Source organism: Wyeomyia smithii, chromosome 3 (assembly GCF_029784165.1).
Source record: "Wyeomyia smithii strain HCP4-BCI-WySm-NY-G18 chromosome 3, ASM2978416v1, whole genome shotgun sequence".
Classification (NCBI taxonomy): domain Eukaryota; kingdom Metazoa; phylum Arthropoda; class Insecta; order Diptera; family Culicidae; genus Wyeomyia; species Wyeomyia smithii.
The window spans coordinates 232,949,788-232,964,397 of NC_073696.1; the positions used below are offsets into that span (position 1 = coordinate 232,949,788).

The window sequence follows — 14,610 nt, forward strand, 5'->3', positions numbered from 1 at the left end:
AACATCATTCACCACTTGAAGAATACAACCTCCTCGCGGGCTTGATTCTCGACGCCGCGTTGCAAGCCCAAACGAAGAAATATCCCGGCGTAACGATCAAAGAACGGCCTCCCACTCCGTGGTGGGACCAAGAGTGCTTCGATGTCTACACGCAAAGATCCGACGCGTTTAAGGCCTACCAGACGGGAGGTATACCTGGCGACTATTTACGGTATTCGGAGCTTGATACCAAGCTTAAAAGCTTGGCTAAAGCAAAGAAACGTGGATATTGGCGTCGGTTCGTGAACGAGACGTCGAGGGAGACATCGATGAGCACTCTTTGGAACACAGCCCGAAGAATGCGGAATCGCGTAACGGTCAACGAAAGCGAGGAGTCTTCAAGTAGGTGGATATTTGATTTTGCCAGGAAAGTATGTCCGGACTCTGTTCCTGAGCAAAATATTGTTCGCGATGCGTCTCCGGGCCACGACGCGATAGAATCACCTTTTACGATGGCAGAACTTTCAGTTGCCCTCCTGTCCTGTAACAATAACGCGCCTGGATTAGATAGAATCAAATTCAACTTGTTGAAGAATCTACCCGGCAATGCCAAGAGGCGCTTGTTGAACTTGTTCAATAAGTTCCTGGAGCAAAACATTGTACCGCAGGATTGGAGGCAAGTGAAGGTGATCGCCATCCAAAAACCAGGGAAACCAGCTTCTAATCACAACTCTTATAGGCCGATTGCAATGCTATCCTGTATCCGGAAATTGATGGAAAAAATGATACTCCGTCGTTTAGACCACTGGGTCGAATCAAATGGTCTACTATCAGAAACTCAATTTGGCTTCCGCCGTGCCAAAGGGACGAATGATTGTCTTGCGTTGCTTTCAACAGATATTCAGCTGGCGTATGCTCGTAAAGAACAAATGGCGTCTGCGTTCTTGGACATTAAGGGGGCTTTTGATTCCGTTTCTATTGACATTCTTTCGGGTAAACTTCACCGACAAGGATTTTCTCCAATTTTGAACAATTTTTTACACAATTTGTTGTCCGAAAAGCACATGCATTTTACGCATGGCGATTTGGCAACTTTTCGCATTAGCTACATGGGTCTTCCCCAGGGCTCATGTTTAAGCCCCCTTCTTTACAACTTTTATGTAAATGACATCGACGAATGTCTGGCAAATTCATGCACGATAAGACAACTTGCAGACGACAGTGTAATCTCTGTTACAGGAGCCAAAGCTGCCGATTTGCAAGGACCATTGCAAGATACCTTGGACAATTTGTCTGCTTGGGCTTTACAGCTAGGTATCGAATTCTCTCCGGAGAAGACTGAGATAGTAGTTTTTTCTAGGAAGCATGAACCTGCTCAGCTTCAAACACAATTAATGGGTAAAACGATTTCTCAGGTTTTGGTACACAAATATCTTGGTGTCTGGTTCGACTCTAAAAGCACCTGGGGTTGTCACGTGAGGTATCTGATGAAAAAATGTCAACAAAGAGTGAATTTTCTTCGTACAATAACCGGACAATGGTGGGGAGCCCATCCAGGAGACCTTATAAGGCTTTACCAAACAACGATATTGTCTGTTATTGAATACGGGTGTTTCTGCTTCCGCTCCGCAGCAAACACACATTTGATCAAACTGGAGCGAATACAATATCGTTGTTTGTGTATCGCCTTAGGTTGCATGCAGTCGACCCATACGATGAGTTTGGAGGTTTTAGCTGGAGTACTACCATTGAAAAACCGCTTCTGGAGCCTGTCTTCTCGTATTCTAATCAAATGTGAGGTCTTGAACCGTCCCGTGATTGAAAATTTTGAAAGGTTAATCGAACTTCATTCTCAAACCCGTTTTATGACATTGTATTTCAATCACATGTCCCAAAATATTAACCCTTCTTCGAATATTCCAAATCGTGTCGACTTATCAAATACTTCTGATTCTACTGTGTTTTTCGATACATCCATGATAGAAGAAACTCGTGGAATCCCGGATCATTTACGCGTGCAGCAGATCCCTAAAATTTTTTCCAATAAATATCGAAACATCAACTGCGACAATATGTACTACACTGACGGATCACTTCTTGATGGGTCCACTGGCTTCGGTATCTTCAATAACAATTTAACCGTCTCCCATAAGCTCGATAATCCTGCTTCTGTTTACGTCGCAGAATTAGCTGCAATTCAGTACACCCTAGGGATTATCGAAAAAATGCCCACGGACCATTATTTCATCTTTACGGACAGTCTCAGTTCCATTGAGGCTCTCCGATCGATGAAAGATGTTAAGCACTCTCCGTATTTCCTGGGGAAAATACGGGAACATCTGAGTGCTTTATCCGAAAAATCTACTCAGATTACCTTAGCGTGGGTCCCTTCTCACTGCTCGATACCGGGTAATGAGAAAGCGGACTCTTTGGCTAAGGTGGGCGCAACAAACGGTGATATTTATGAAAGACCAATTGCCTTTAATGAATTTTTCGCACTTGTACGTCAGAATACGATCATCAGTTGGCAAAATGCTTGGACCAGAGGGGAATTGGGAAGGTGGTTACATTCCATAATCCCCAAAGTATCGACGAACCCGTGGTTCAAGGGGTTGGATGTAGGTCGGGATTTCATTTGCGTGATGTCCCGGCTTATGTCCAATCACTATAGATTTGACGCGCTCCTCCGTCGTGTTGGGCTCGGGGAAAGTGGTATCTGTGCCTGTGGTGAAGGTTATCACGACATAGAGCATGTGGTTTGGTCATGCCCTGTACACCGTGACGCCAGGTCTAAATTAATAGCTTCCCTGCAGGCCGAGGGTAGACAGCCGGCTGTTCCTGTTCGTGATGTCTTGGCGAGCCGTGACCTATCCTACATGTCCCTTATATACGTTTTCCTGAAATCCATCCACGCCCCAGTCTAGTCCCGTTCCCCTCCGTCTACACCCAACAAAACGACAAGAACACGTTTGAGCCTTAAGCACAAAACCAGCAACCAGACCCCGCACAATAGAACCAGGACCCAAGGACTACGAGCCTCTGTCCCAACTCACGACATCGTGGCTCAGCAGAACGAATCCATACATGCCATTCGACGATTATCAGACGACCATTGAACAACAAAACACTGATTGGAAATCCCATGCTAGTTTTAAGTTAGACTTAATTTCAGCTCGTAGTCGGCAGCGAGGATAAAAAATTTGCTTTAGTTTTTAAGTCATCAGATATAATTGGCGCCGTTAAACATTAAATTGTATTTGTGCCGTGTCAAATAAATGTTATGTGAAGAAAAAAAAAAAAAAGGTGACACGTTTAAAATATTTTTGACAAGGCACCTGGCAATTTCGAAATCAACCTACGCTGATAACCCAGATAATTCAGGCAATCATAACTTTTTTTACTTGACATATGGTTCACTCTATCTGCACACTATGAAGGATAATATCTGGTCAACCTAGTGACAGCAATGAACTATCTGAAAAACACATTTAAATTTACTAAGTTGTTTGAAACTCTCCAGATTCCGATGAAGGGTGAAAAAAGGAGTTCTCTATTACAGAGAAATCCGAAAAATCGCTTGAAAATTTTTCCAAGTCCAGTGCACAGTGGTCCAATAAGGCAAAAAGTGGAACTTAATTCCATAGCGCCTTTTGCCTTCGTCCTAGTTTAAAAGTGTCTTCGGAACAATTGTTTGTATGAATAACCCGCATAATCTCAAGTTGTCAAAAAGTATGAAAAGTTAACTATACTGTCTATAATCGCATATCAGTCCCATCTGGAAAATCATCGAGTTGAGAAAACAGCGCTTGAAGATATTTTTCTAGTTTTGTGTGTTTCACCTGTTTGGGGTGGGTTATTCCAATTTTTTTGTCATAATGTAATGAAATAGTCCTCAATCATAACTTCTACATTAAAGAATTGCCTTTTTCATGAAAATTACAATGAAAAATAAGGAAGAGATTGAAATGCGATTATTTAGGCCATGGAGTAGCAAAATAATCGCATACCAGTCTTACTTTCAACCGCTCGGTGTAGGAGTAGTCATATTTTTTTCAAGTATTTTAAATATAGGCAGATGTTTATGGCCGCAGACAGCTTCTAAATATGCTGCATGGAGAATGTCGGAGACGTCCACCTATCACTTACCCCGACCTTAAGGTCGTCGTTTAAAAATCAAAAAATAAGGTTAAAGTCTTGGATATGCTACTGAATAGTTTCCTTTCTTACGTCTTCAGTGTTTCGCAATACGTGCTAATAAAATTATTCCGCATTAGCCCATGCCCTTAGCATATTGGAAAAGTGGTATTGATAAAGGGAAGTTTCCAATTTCATCTCAACAGTGACTTGAAGGGAGACAATGGCGATGAAAAGAGGTACAAACTGTCTTTAGCTGAGCAACTAAAAACGATTTTTTCTGAGTTCTAACAATCCACAGGAAATAACCCTTACAGAAAGCAGCTTTGCTCAAGGCTATTATTCCTCTGATTGACGAAACCAGTATCTTTTCGGGAACGAACTTTCAAAAAAGTTGCAGTTTCAGTGTCTACTTAAAATTAACTTTTGTGTGAAATTTATTTAAAATGACCGTGCATTTAATAATTATTTGATGATTTTTTAACAGTGAAAAGCTTGAAAAACACCACCGTATGTATTATATGGGTTGAAAAAAAAATATGGCCATACTCAGGAAAAACAATTGGTGGGACTGATATGCGATTATTTTTAAGATGGGACAATTTAACCTTACATTTTTTCTGACTTTTTCAAATAAAACATACTTTTTTGTTTCCTTGATCGATAGTAGAGCAAGAAATAGATAGAATCTGATATTTAACTCAAAAACGATGAAAATCCATATGGGACTGGTATGCGATTATAGGCAGTATACTAAAAATAAAATAAATAACTTTTTTGTGTTAAGAGATAGAAAAAAAGTTTATTCAGCAAAGTTGTAGGAGATTCAAAAATATGAAACTTTGTTGAACAAATGAAAATCTTTTCGGTACAAAGTTATAAAGTATATAACAGGCAACTTACTTAAAAGTTAGTTTTTTGTACTTAACTTTTGTCAGTTGCATTTTACACGGAAGCATTGTTCAGAGGAATTATTGGGGCACATAGAATACACATTTTTTCCAAAGGCCATATATCTCCAGGACTTTTCCTCACAAAGTTATATCATTTTTTAGCTATTTTTTTCGATAATTTCAAAAACGTATAGGGTAAAAAGGGGCTGTCAATACTTTTCCTTGAAGTTAAGCTGAACTCCTTAAAGTTCCATTTGTCCCAATTCACCCATTTTGTTTGTTCAGCAAAGATTCATATTTTTGCACGTTCTAAAACTTTGCCGAATTGACTATTCCTCTATCTCTTAACACAAAAAAGTTAGTATATTTGATATATGAAAACCTACTGTAACATATGCTCGCCGTGCTCTAATATAGGTGGATTGGGACAAATAGTTCATAGTACTTCAGCTTAACTTCAAGAAAAAGTACTTGCCCCTTTTATACCTATACGTTTTCGAACTTATCGAAAAGATAAGCTAAAATATGATATAACTTTGTAAGGAAAAGTCCGGGAGATATATGGCCTTTGTCAAAAATGTGTGTTTCGTGTGCCCTAACAATTCCTTTGAACAATACTTTCGTGTAAAATGCAACTAACAAAAGTTAAGTACAAAAAAACTAACTTTCAAGTCAGTTGCATGTTATATACTTTATAACTGTGTACCAAAAAAAGATAGGGTTTTCATTTGTTCAACAAAGTTTCATATTTTTGAATCTTCTACAACTTTGCTGAATAAACTATTCTTAGTGATTTTTTTATTTCAGTATAGTATACTTTTCATATTTTTTGACGATTTGCGATAATGCGGGTCATTCATACAAACAATTGTTCCACAGACTTTATCAAGTTAGGATGAAGTTGAAAAGCGCTATGGAATTAAGTTCCACTTTTTGCCTTATTGGACTACTGGGCAGTGGGATAGAAGATTTGGCCCGTGAAACAGAGCTTCAAAGTTTTGGTTTTGACAGGAATTGCTATGCCCTCCTAAGAGAAAGATAGAAAGTAATAACTGTGCACAGCCTTCAACCATGTGTACTGCAAAGATAACCATATTTTAATGCACGTGAAAGATGCGTAAAATTGACATGACTTCAGCATAATTACAAATACAAGTTTTTGTTTATAAGTTATTTTGACCAGGATCGATGTTTTTCTTATTCATTAAGAAAACAATACAAGAACGGATTCTCACTATTAAAAAAGTTATGTTTTTCGGGAAGCTGTGGGCATGTTCAAAGTTTCATTAAAATAAAAACTGGTCTATTGCATGTTTGCGCATTTTCAGATCATTCAGGAAATTTTTACAACTTGAAAGGGGTCCCCACAAGTTATTTGTCCCCCTGCCCCTTAAGTCTAAATCAGGGGTTGCAAACAGATTAACCTTGAAAATACGCCAGATATTTCAAAATGAGTTCCTGCCAATAAATTTCAAAATGAGTTCCTGCCAATAAATTACTAGATACCTTTATGAATTTTAACAGAATAATGACAAAATGACTACGGGATTAGTATTAGATTTTTCATTAGAGTTGTGCCACTTTTTTTAAATCTAGTGGTAATCCCAGCGTCTTTGAACGTTCATTTGTGTGAAAACCATCCTCTCCCCCTCAAATCATCATAGAAATATTTCTTGTACTCTAAAATCCTCACGTTTCAGATTTGGTTCCATGTGCTCGATTAGTTATGCAGAAATCTGTGTTTCATTTATATGGAAGCCCTTCCTTTCATAGGAGGAAGGGGCAACAAACCACCATAAAAACAGGTCTGTTCCCATTAAACCTTCTCGTGTCAAATTAGGTTTCATTTGCATGATTCGTTCTCGAGTTATGCAGAAATTTGTGTTTCGTTTGCATGGGACTCCTCCCTTCTAGAAGAGAAAGGGGTCTCAAACTACTACATAATGATTTCTTGCTCCCCAAAACATCCACATGCCAAATTTGGTTCCACTGCTTTATTGGTTCTCGAGTTATGCAGAAATTTGTGTTTTATTTGTTTTGGAACCCTCCTTTCCGGAGGAGGGAGTGGTGTGTAAGCACTATTGAACTATTTCTTGCTTCTATAAACTTCAATATGCCGAAATTTGGAATTTGGATTTACGTGTTTTTTTACGAGGTATGTAATGTATCCCCACGTAAAAAAAATCTGACTGTATTAGTAAAATAAGACAAGAAATTATAAGCAAAACAGAGTAGATTTCGCATTTTACTTTAAACATGCTTTTTATTTTAAAACTACTCCAACTTTCTTGGATTTCGAAAAAGGTGGTATAAAACTTATTGACGTAGAGTCTAAGGCCAAAGCTTTATTCATAAAGAATGTTTTAAACTTGGGAGGAGATCCTAACAATGAGGATACAATTATGCTAAATCATCAAAAAATGCAGTCTCTGGGGAGAAACACGAAAGAATGGTTGCAGCTTGCTAGACGAGTTAAAGAAAATCCTGCGCTGGAGTCAGTAAAAAAGATATACTTATATTTTCTGGATGAGCGGAATATTCGACCTAAAATAGAAACCATATTCCCAAACCTAAGTTGGGAAAACATATGGGAAAATCTCTCACATAATTTTATTCCAAGTGAGTGAAAATCTCAAATGTTTTTGCTGTATAACGATTTGATAGTTTCTAAAGATAAATTGGTTAAATACAATATAGGAAGACTTCCCAATAATCTCTGTGATAGCTGTGCTGTACCAGAAACTAACAAGCATATTTTTAAGGAATGTGTCCGCACACATACAATCCGACTATGGTTAAATGATATTTTAAAAAACCGTTTGAAAATAGTTGCCACAGATCCTGAAGATATTTTAAGTTGGAATATAAATACAAAAAGCAAAAGACTGAAGGCAGTTCTTTGGATAGTAATATTTACTTATACATATATTATGCGTAGTTATCCAAATAGCAGTTTATATATACTAAAGAAAAATATAAGAGAAGAAAGATGGAACAACAGAAAGTTTTTCAAAACGTGTTTCGGAAAATGGCTAAATTTATATCAAGACCGCGATAACGGATAATAAATACAAATAAAACAAAATGTAACATACTGTAACATAGAGAACATGAAATAAATATTATTTTTATATAAAAAAAAACTGTTTTACTCATAATACCTCTGAGAGATAAGTGTTTTTAGTGTAAAATTTTTCCAGCAACACGATGAAATTAACAAATATAAAATCAAAATATACTCATTAAAAACATATCCGGAGATATAGAAAAACTTAGAAAAGAAGATTGGAAATTTGCCATATTTATTGAAAGTGCTTAACCGTTATGTGCTCGACGGGGTACCTTTTTAGGTTTCATAAGACGACATTTCATAGTTCAATGCAATCAAAAGTGATAAAACTCAGTGACATCTCAAATTTCATTAAAAGGCAACTTTTGGTAACATTAGTTTTAATATAGTTACAAGGGGGGTCAATAGAGTGGAGTTGAATTTTTTTACGCTTTAAATACCCGACGGGGTACCCGGTTACCCACAAATTTTAATGCTTGTAACTTTGACAATTTTTATCCGATTTCGATACTTTTAGCACCAAAAGATTAAGTAACTTCTCTACTTTAAATTCAGAATCAGCGGTGCCTCGAAAGAACTTTCTCATTGCCCGAAATCCGGTTTTTCGAAGATATGTTCCAAAACTAAGAAATTTCATGAATATTTCAATAGAATCTTACTATTGGTCCAAAGTCCGTAAAATAACTTCCACAGGGCATTTTATGGTTTTGAGTGTTATAGTGATGTGCCCTCAAAATGGTCCTTCCGAAACAGATTAAAAAAAGTTAAATAATACAACGTCACATTCCATCCAATATGGGTATTTTCAGAATCGGGATGATATTTAGAGACCGTAAAACGACCTTAGACGCCATTTTGGATTCCAAAATGGTGACTTCCGGTATCTGGGAAAGAACCAAAATTGACCGAATACCATCGAATATGGATATTTCCGGAATCGGGATGATGCCCAGAGACCAGAAATCAACTCCTGACGCCATTTTGAAATTTGGGGTGATGACTTTCGGTTGCCGGAATTTCATTTTCTGGGTCTAACCCTGATCCCGGAAATACCCATATTCGATAGCATTCGGCCAATTTGGATTCATTTCCAGAAACCGGAAGTCGCCATTTCATTATTCAAAATGGCAAACAAGGTCGTTTGCAGGTCTCTGGACATCATCCCGATTCCGAAAGTACTCATATGAGGTATCAATTGGAATTATACCAGTAATATTACCAAATATTAATAAAAATCCTCTGTTTCGGAACATATTTTAGAAAAAAACCTGATTTCCGGGAATGAGAAAATTCTTTCGGGGCACCGCTGGCACTAATTACAAAGTAGATAAGTTGTTCATTCTTTTAGTACTAAAACTATTAAAAGTAGTAGCAGATACAGACAACGATATCGGAATGGTAGGAAATCGCGCATACTTTGGTCTCCGGAGGACGCTCCGATTGAGTCGAATTCACCGCCGCACCAAGTAGATCATCTACAAAACACTGATCAGACCGGTAATCCTCTACGGTCATAAGACATGGACTATGCTTGTGAAGGACCAACGAGCCCGTGCAAATTTCGAACGGAAGGTGTTGCGTATCATCTTTGGTGGACTGCAGATGGAGAACGGAACGTGGAGAAAGCGAATGAACCACGAACTGCAGGAGCTGCTTGGGGAACCATCTGTCGTCTACACCGCTATGATTGGCAGGTTGCGGTGGGCTGGGCATGTCGTGAAGACCTGCTAATTTGAACCGATAAAAAAGAGTGCATTTTCCGATTACCGAACCTTTTTTTGACACCAAATTTCTAGCAAATTGGCGATGCTTCGAGATCTGCTGTTGTCTTTAAAAAAGTTGTTTTGAAGAGAGGCTTTCCAGGGAATGAAAAAATTTTCGAACTGTAAAACAGAGTCAATTTTTTTCGAAAAAATATTTTTTGGAGCAACACCAGGTCTTGAAGTTTTATGCATTTCTTAGGCATTTGGTTTTAAAAAAAATCGATTTTGGTTATTTCACGATAAACAATTAAACTTCTTTAAGAAACATTTTTCTCCATTTCACCATCGATCAAAAAAGTGAAACTTTGACCGCTTTAAGGTTCCACATCCCGAAGTTCGATTGACCTGAAATTTAACATCGGGACTTTTTTCCAGAAGACGATGCTTTTGAGCCCTACTGCTGAACGAAATTCGAAGGTCAAATGTTTGTACTTTCTAACAAAAAGTAATATCGAGCCCCAATTTGAAAAACAAATTAGGATCAAAGACTCTGGAGCTATAATCACAAGCAAATAGAGGGTTTTGACTAAAAATGTGCATACTTGAGATGAAATGGCCCATGCATGAATCAGAACCTGAAATTCGAAATTTGAAGTGCGAACTAAGAGCTGAATCCAGAATTACTGAGAAATGCTTCACTCGAAATTACTGAAAGAGTTTCTAGAAGTCTCAACTCCGTAAACTACTGAAGGAGTTTGCGAAGGCGTTACTTACCCTACCGTACCTTACATATAAATACAAAGAGTGAAGAAAGCAAAATTATTTTAAAATAAGCTTAAAATTGATACAAGAAAATGTTAAAACTAATTCAAAGTTATCTTAAGAATTACAATAAATCGTTTGAATAAATCAGATAAAATGACAAACCTAATACAAACTGTTTTAAAAATCCATAGATGACAAGGCAAATCGTAGGTACTAACATTTCACTGTCGAAACTCGATCTTTCTGTTTATTGAACACAGATTTAGATGGCATGCAACATGAAAATCACACCAAATATTCAGAATTGTCCAAAACGCTACTAGAGGCCAGAGAGAAGGCACACAAAAAAGGATCCCCAATTATGCTAAGTATGGCTGGGAAGTGTTTCTAAAAATCATAAAATGCAACAACAAAATAATCTCAAAACAAAACTAGAACTTCTGTTAAACGCCCCTGTACCCAAAAAAAAACAAATCATGATCCAAATTACTTAGAAACATTTTCAAAAGCAAAAAAAAATATATAAGCCAAGAAGATGGAAAAGATGTCAAAACAAGCTCTTTATTCCATAAAAAAAATTGAAGGTAACATTATTTGTTTGCTAGAACAACTCATGAGTAGCATAAAATTGTCCGAATATATAAACATTTTTAGCATTCAAATTCTTGAAAAACGCCAACAAAGAAAATGAAAGGAAAGCTATGAATAACTGCGGACAGGTTTCAGCAGCATAGAGAACCCCAACAAACAAAATAGTTCCAAATAGAGCTGATTTTTTTACCAGAACAGAACTTAGAACAGAAAAGGTCAACCAGGAAACGATCCTATAAATAAACCCAATGCTTATGTTAAACCATTTTTTAGGTTGAAAATATTATCAACAAATAATATCTATCTAATATTAAACAGACATTCTTGTGAAACGTTTTCCAAAGCAATACAGAAGATAGCAAATAAGGCTCAAAATGACTGATATGAGTTTCTATATCAAAGATATTTTGTTTATTACTAAAATTGAAGGTAGAATGAACTTAATCAATTGTTTAAAAAGAAAGAATCTCTATGATTCTTTGGAAACACATTATAAACTTAATTGTATTTCTTTAAACAACATGATGATCACAATAACTGTTAAATATCTAAATAACTAATAAACCTCGAAGGATAATTAGCCTCAAATCAGTTTTATGGTTTATGGTTTTATCAGGCTCATAGGCAGTTCAGCAACTACAGAAGCAAGTGACGCGAATCGTGATAACCAACATTAATTAGTTGATTGCCATCAGTGCACACAGCATCCTACTCGCCGTGTGCCATTCGAGCGCACCGTAAACCAAGATAAGTCGGTTCGAGCGAATAACGCACGATCACGTCAAATTGAACTTCCTGCTGGTCCTCGCCCTCGTCCCACGTTCACGTACCGACAGACTGCGGCGCGAAAAAAGGTATCGCCGATGTCGCTGTCTGCGTAGTTAGTCAGCAGCGGCTCCTAAATCTGTCTCGACGCGGTACCAGTTTTAGTACGGCTTATTCTAATTGCCGCCATCAGAATGGTACGTGTAGCGATATATGATCTGGGATTAGTCGTGATAGCAGTGACACGGTCTAAGCCGCTTGATAAGCCCTGCATTGACATGAGGCCTCAGCGAAGAACAGCACTGCGGTACAATTCAGGTGGCTTTTCAAGATTATACAGTATACCATAGGAGAATTACTTCCTGGTCAGTGATGTTATGTTCCAAATTGCAAATTACTAGTTTTAAAATACATTTTACATTGAAATTATATCACTAGGCATGAAATGGAACATTCTAGAGGAAACCGTTATTCAAATCCCTGGCACCATGTCAAACGCCGATGATCTACTTTGAGCCTTCAACGTTGAACCTTATGAAAGATCAGTAACACGCATGTCGACAAACACACACTTCGACTGTTTATAAACAACAGCACCTTACCTCCGGAAGATAAACTAACTCAGGTCGTTGTTCCGAGTGGTTCTTACGCCTTGGTTTTGCGAAACTATTTTCACAGAAATCTGTTTCAATAAACTTTCGGTGTTAAGTAAGATTTAAACTTAATCTTTTTCGAATACTACAGCGACTGCAGCAGCCAAAACACGTATGATAATACAGCAAAATAAAAACCGGTAAACTATTTTTACACTAACAAGAAAACTCTTAGCTGTCGATCAATTTCACACTTCTCACTTGAACCAAGCAATGCGTTGACGGCACGTACTCGCGCAACTATCGCGCACTCTTTCTGCACTGGGCTGCTGCTAATATTTGGGATTGAATTTGAACTTCAATTTCAACCGTCACCTTGAGATTCTTTGCCCGAACATCCGGAACAAGACACTAATTATCGCACTATTTCATCATTGATCTAAAAACCAACACTCGCGTAACCGCGGTACGCCCTCTGAACAACCGGTACTACTCAGCTGCACTTTCGTCAGGAAGCGACTGGCATCGCACGGCATCAATCTGTCCTAATTAAATACTTTTCGAGTGACTAAACTCTTCAACTCAGACTCATCAGACATTCTTCATATCTAACCTATTCCAAAAGTAGAAGTAAACTTCCGTTGCGCACACAATCAAGCTGAAGGAAAACTCTCCAGTCAAGAAAACACAACACCGCAACTGTCAAAAAAACAATGCGAACCCGCGAGCGTCGCGCTTGCTACGACACGCGTACAAACGCAGCGTCAACGAATTTCAAACTTCACTGTCACTGCAACCCAAACAACAACGATCATCCTTTTCTCTCCGTTCACATGCGTTCAAAACTTACTCCATCCGATCAACTAGCAACAAGTGCGATGTGAATGCGATCGCGTCGTTTAATCGACTGAAACTTGGCTCCCCGACTGACTACGACTGGCTGCCACCGAAGTTCGCTACTAACGTTTTCCCTTCTGTAGTAACATTTGCAACACGTTTCGTTGATACTGACGATGGCGATGACGATGATGATGGTGTTGATGATAATGCTGACGCTGAAAAGCGTCAAAGACGATGACGATCGTACAGCGCGAAACCTCCAGTTCAGCAAGCGTACCGCGATTTACGTATCCACCCTTCTGTCTGGCACCGTTAGCAAGCATGAACTGTGCGGAGTACGTTCACAGAGCGCGCCTACGAACGCTGCTCGAAAAATAAAAGAGAGAACGACGCTTGACCACTCTGCTACTGGGATTCTCACTTGGAATAGAAAAAAGCGCCAATGAAAAACCATGCAAAAAGAATCCTGATTTGATCGAAACCTACCCATGAATCATTGCTGTCGAGAGGTACAGAGAGAACAGTTTTCGGTTATGCTCTCCCATACCAAACACGGGTTATGATGCGGCGCCCTGCATGCTAGCTAGACCGTTTAGCGGCACGCGGGCAATCCCGTCCGAGTCGGCTAGACGATGACGGAGGCGCTGGGTACTTCACTGTTCTTACCCCCTGAGCAGCCGCCTGCATTTAGCATTAGACGAAGATGACGAAGGGGATTTTCGTAGAAAACTGTGGCAACAAAGGGTGATTTTTTGTCTCCATTTGTTGGCGCTGGCGACTGTCTGCCTGCTGCTGCAAATCAACTGCAACTATAATTACTGACGGTGCAAAAGGCAGGGTTGCCGATTGCAGTACTAGATTTGAGTCAGCTGTGTGCTGTCATTACTTTACCTCAAACTTTGTACAGTTGATTAAATGTCCTTTATGGCAACGCGGACGACTTGCCAGTGCAGGCCCCACGTCTGGATGTACATGCAATTGACTCATGGGCAGTCTGCATTTTTGCGGTTAGCAGGTTTAATTTATGGTGACATTTTCCGAAAAAAATCGTCTGCTCAGTACTCAGGGATTATTTGGCATAAAAATTTAATAACCGGTGAAGCACTTACTGTGCCCTTGGTATTCAGATAACTTCGTGTATGTTTCGGGCAGTATAACAATCCCATGTGAATTTTCATCACTTTTGAGATAAACCTCAGAAACTTCTTTACTTACGTGTGCTTTCTAAAAATCACGACAAAAGCTGTGTTTGTTGCTGAAATGATGAAAAAAATATA

General features: G+C 38.6%; 1 protein-coding gene across 30 annotated transcripts in view; it reads right to left on the bottom strand.

Annotated features, from left to right (window-relative positions):
* LOC129731476 (G protein-activated inward rectifier potassium channel 3) overlaps positions 1–13,618 on the bottom strand; it is a 226,206-nt gene extending 212,588 nt beyond the window's left edge. For 20 of the 30 annotated variants that reach the window (XM_055691504.1, XM_055691503.1, XM_055691506.1 and 17 more), the window contains exon 1: positions 12,503–13,618. The gene's annotated coding sequence lies outside the window, so the exon portion shown is untranslated. The remainder of the gene's footprint in view (positions 1–12,502) is intronic. The other 10 variants (XM_055691517.1, XM_055691519.1, XM_055691516.1 and 7 more) reach the window with 2 other exon arrangements.
* Between the last annotated feature and the right edge of the window lie 992 nt (positions 13,619–14,610).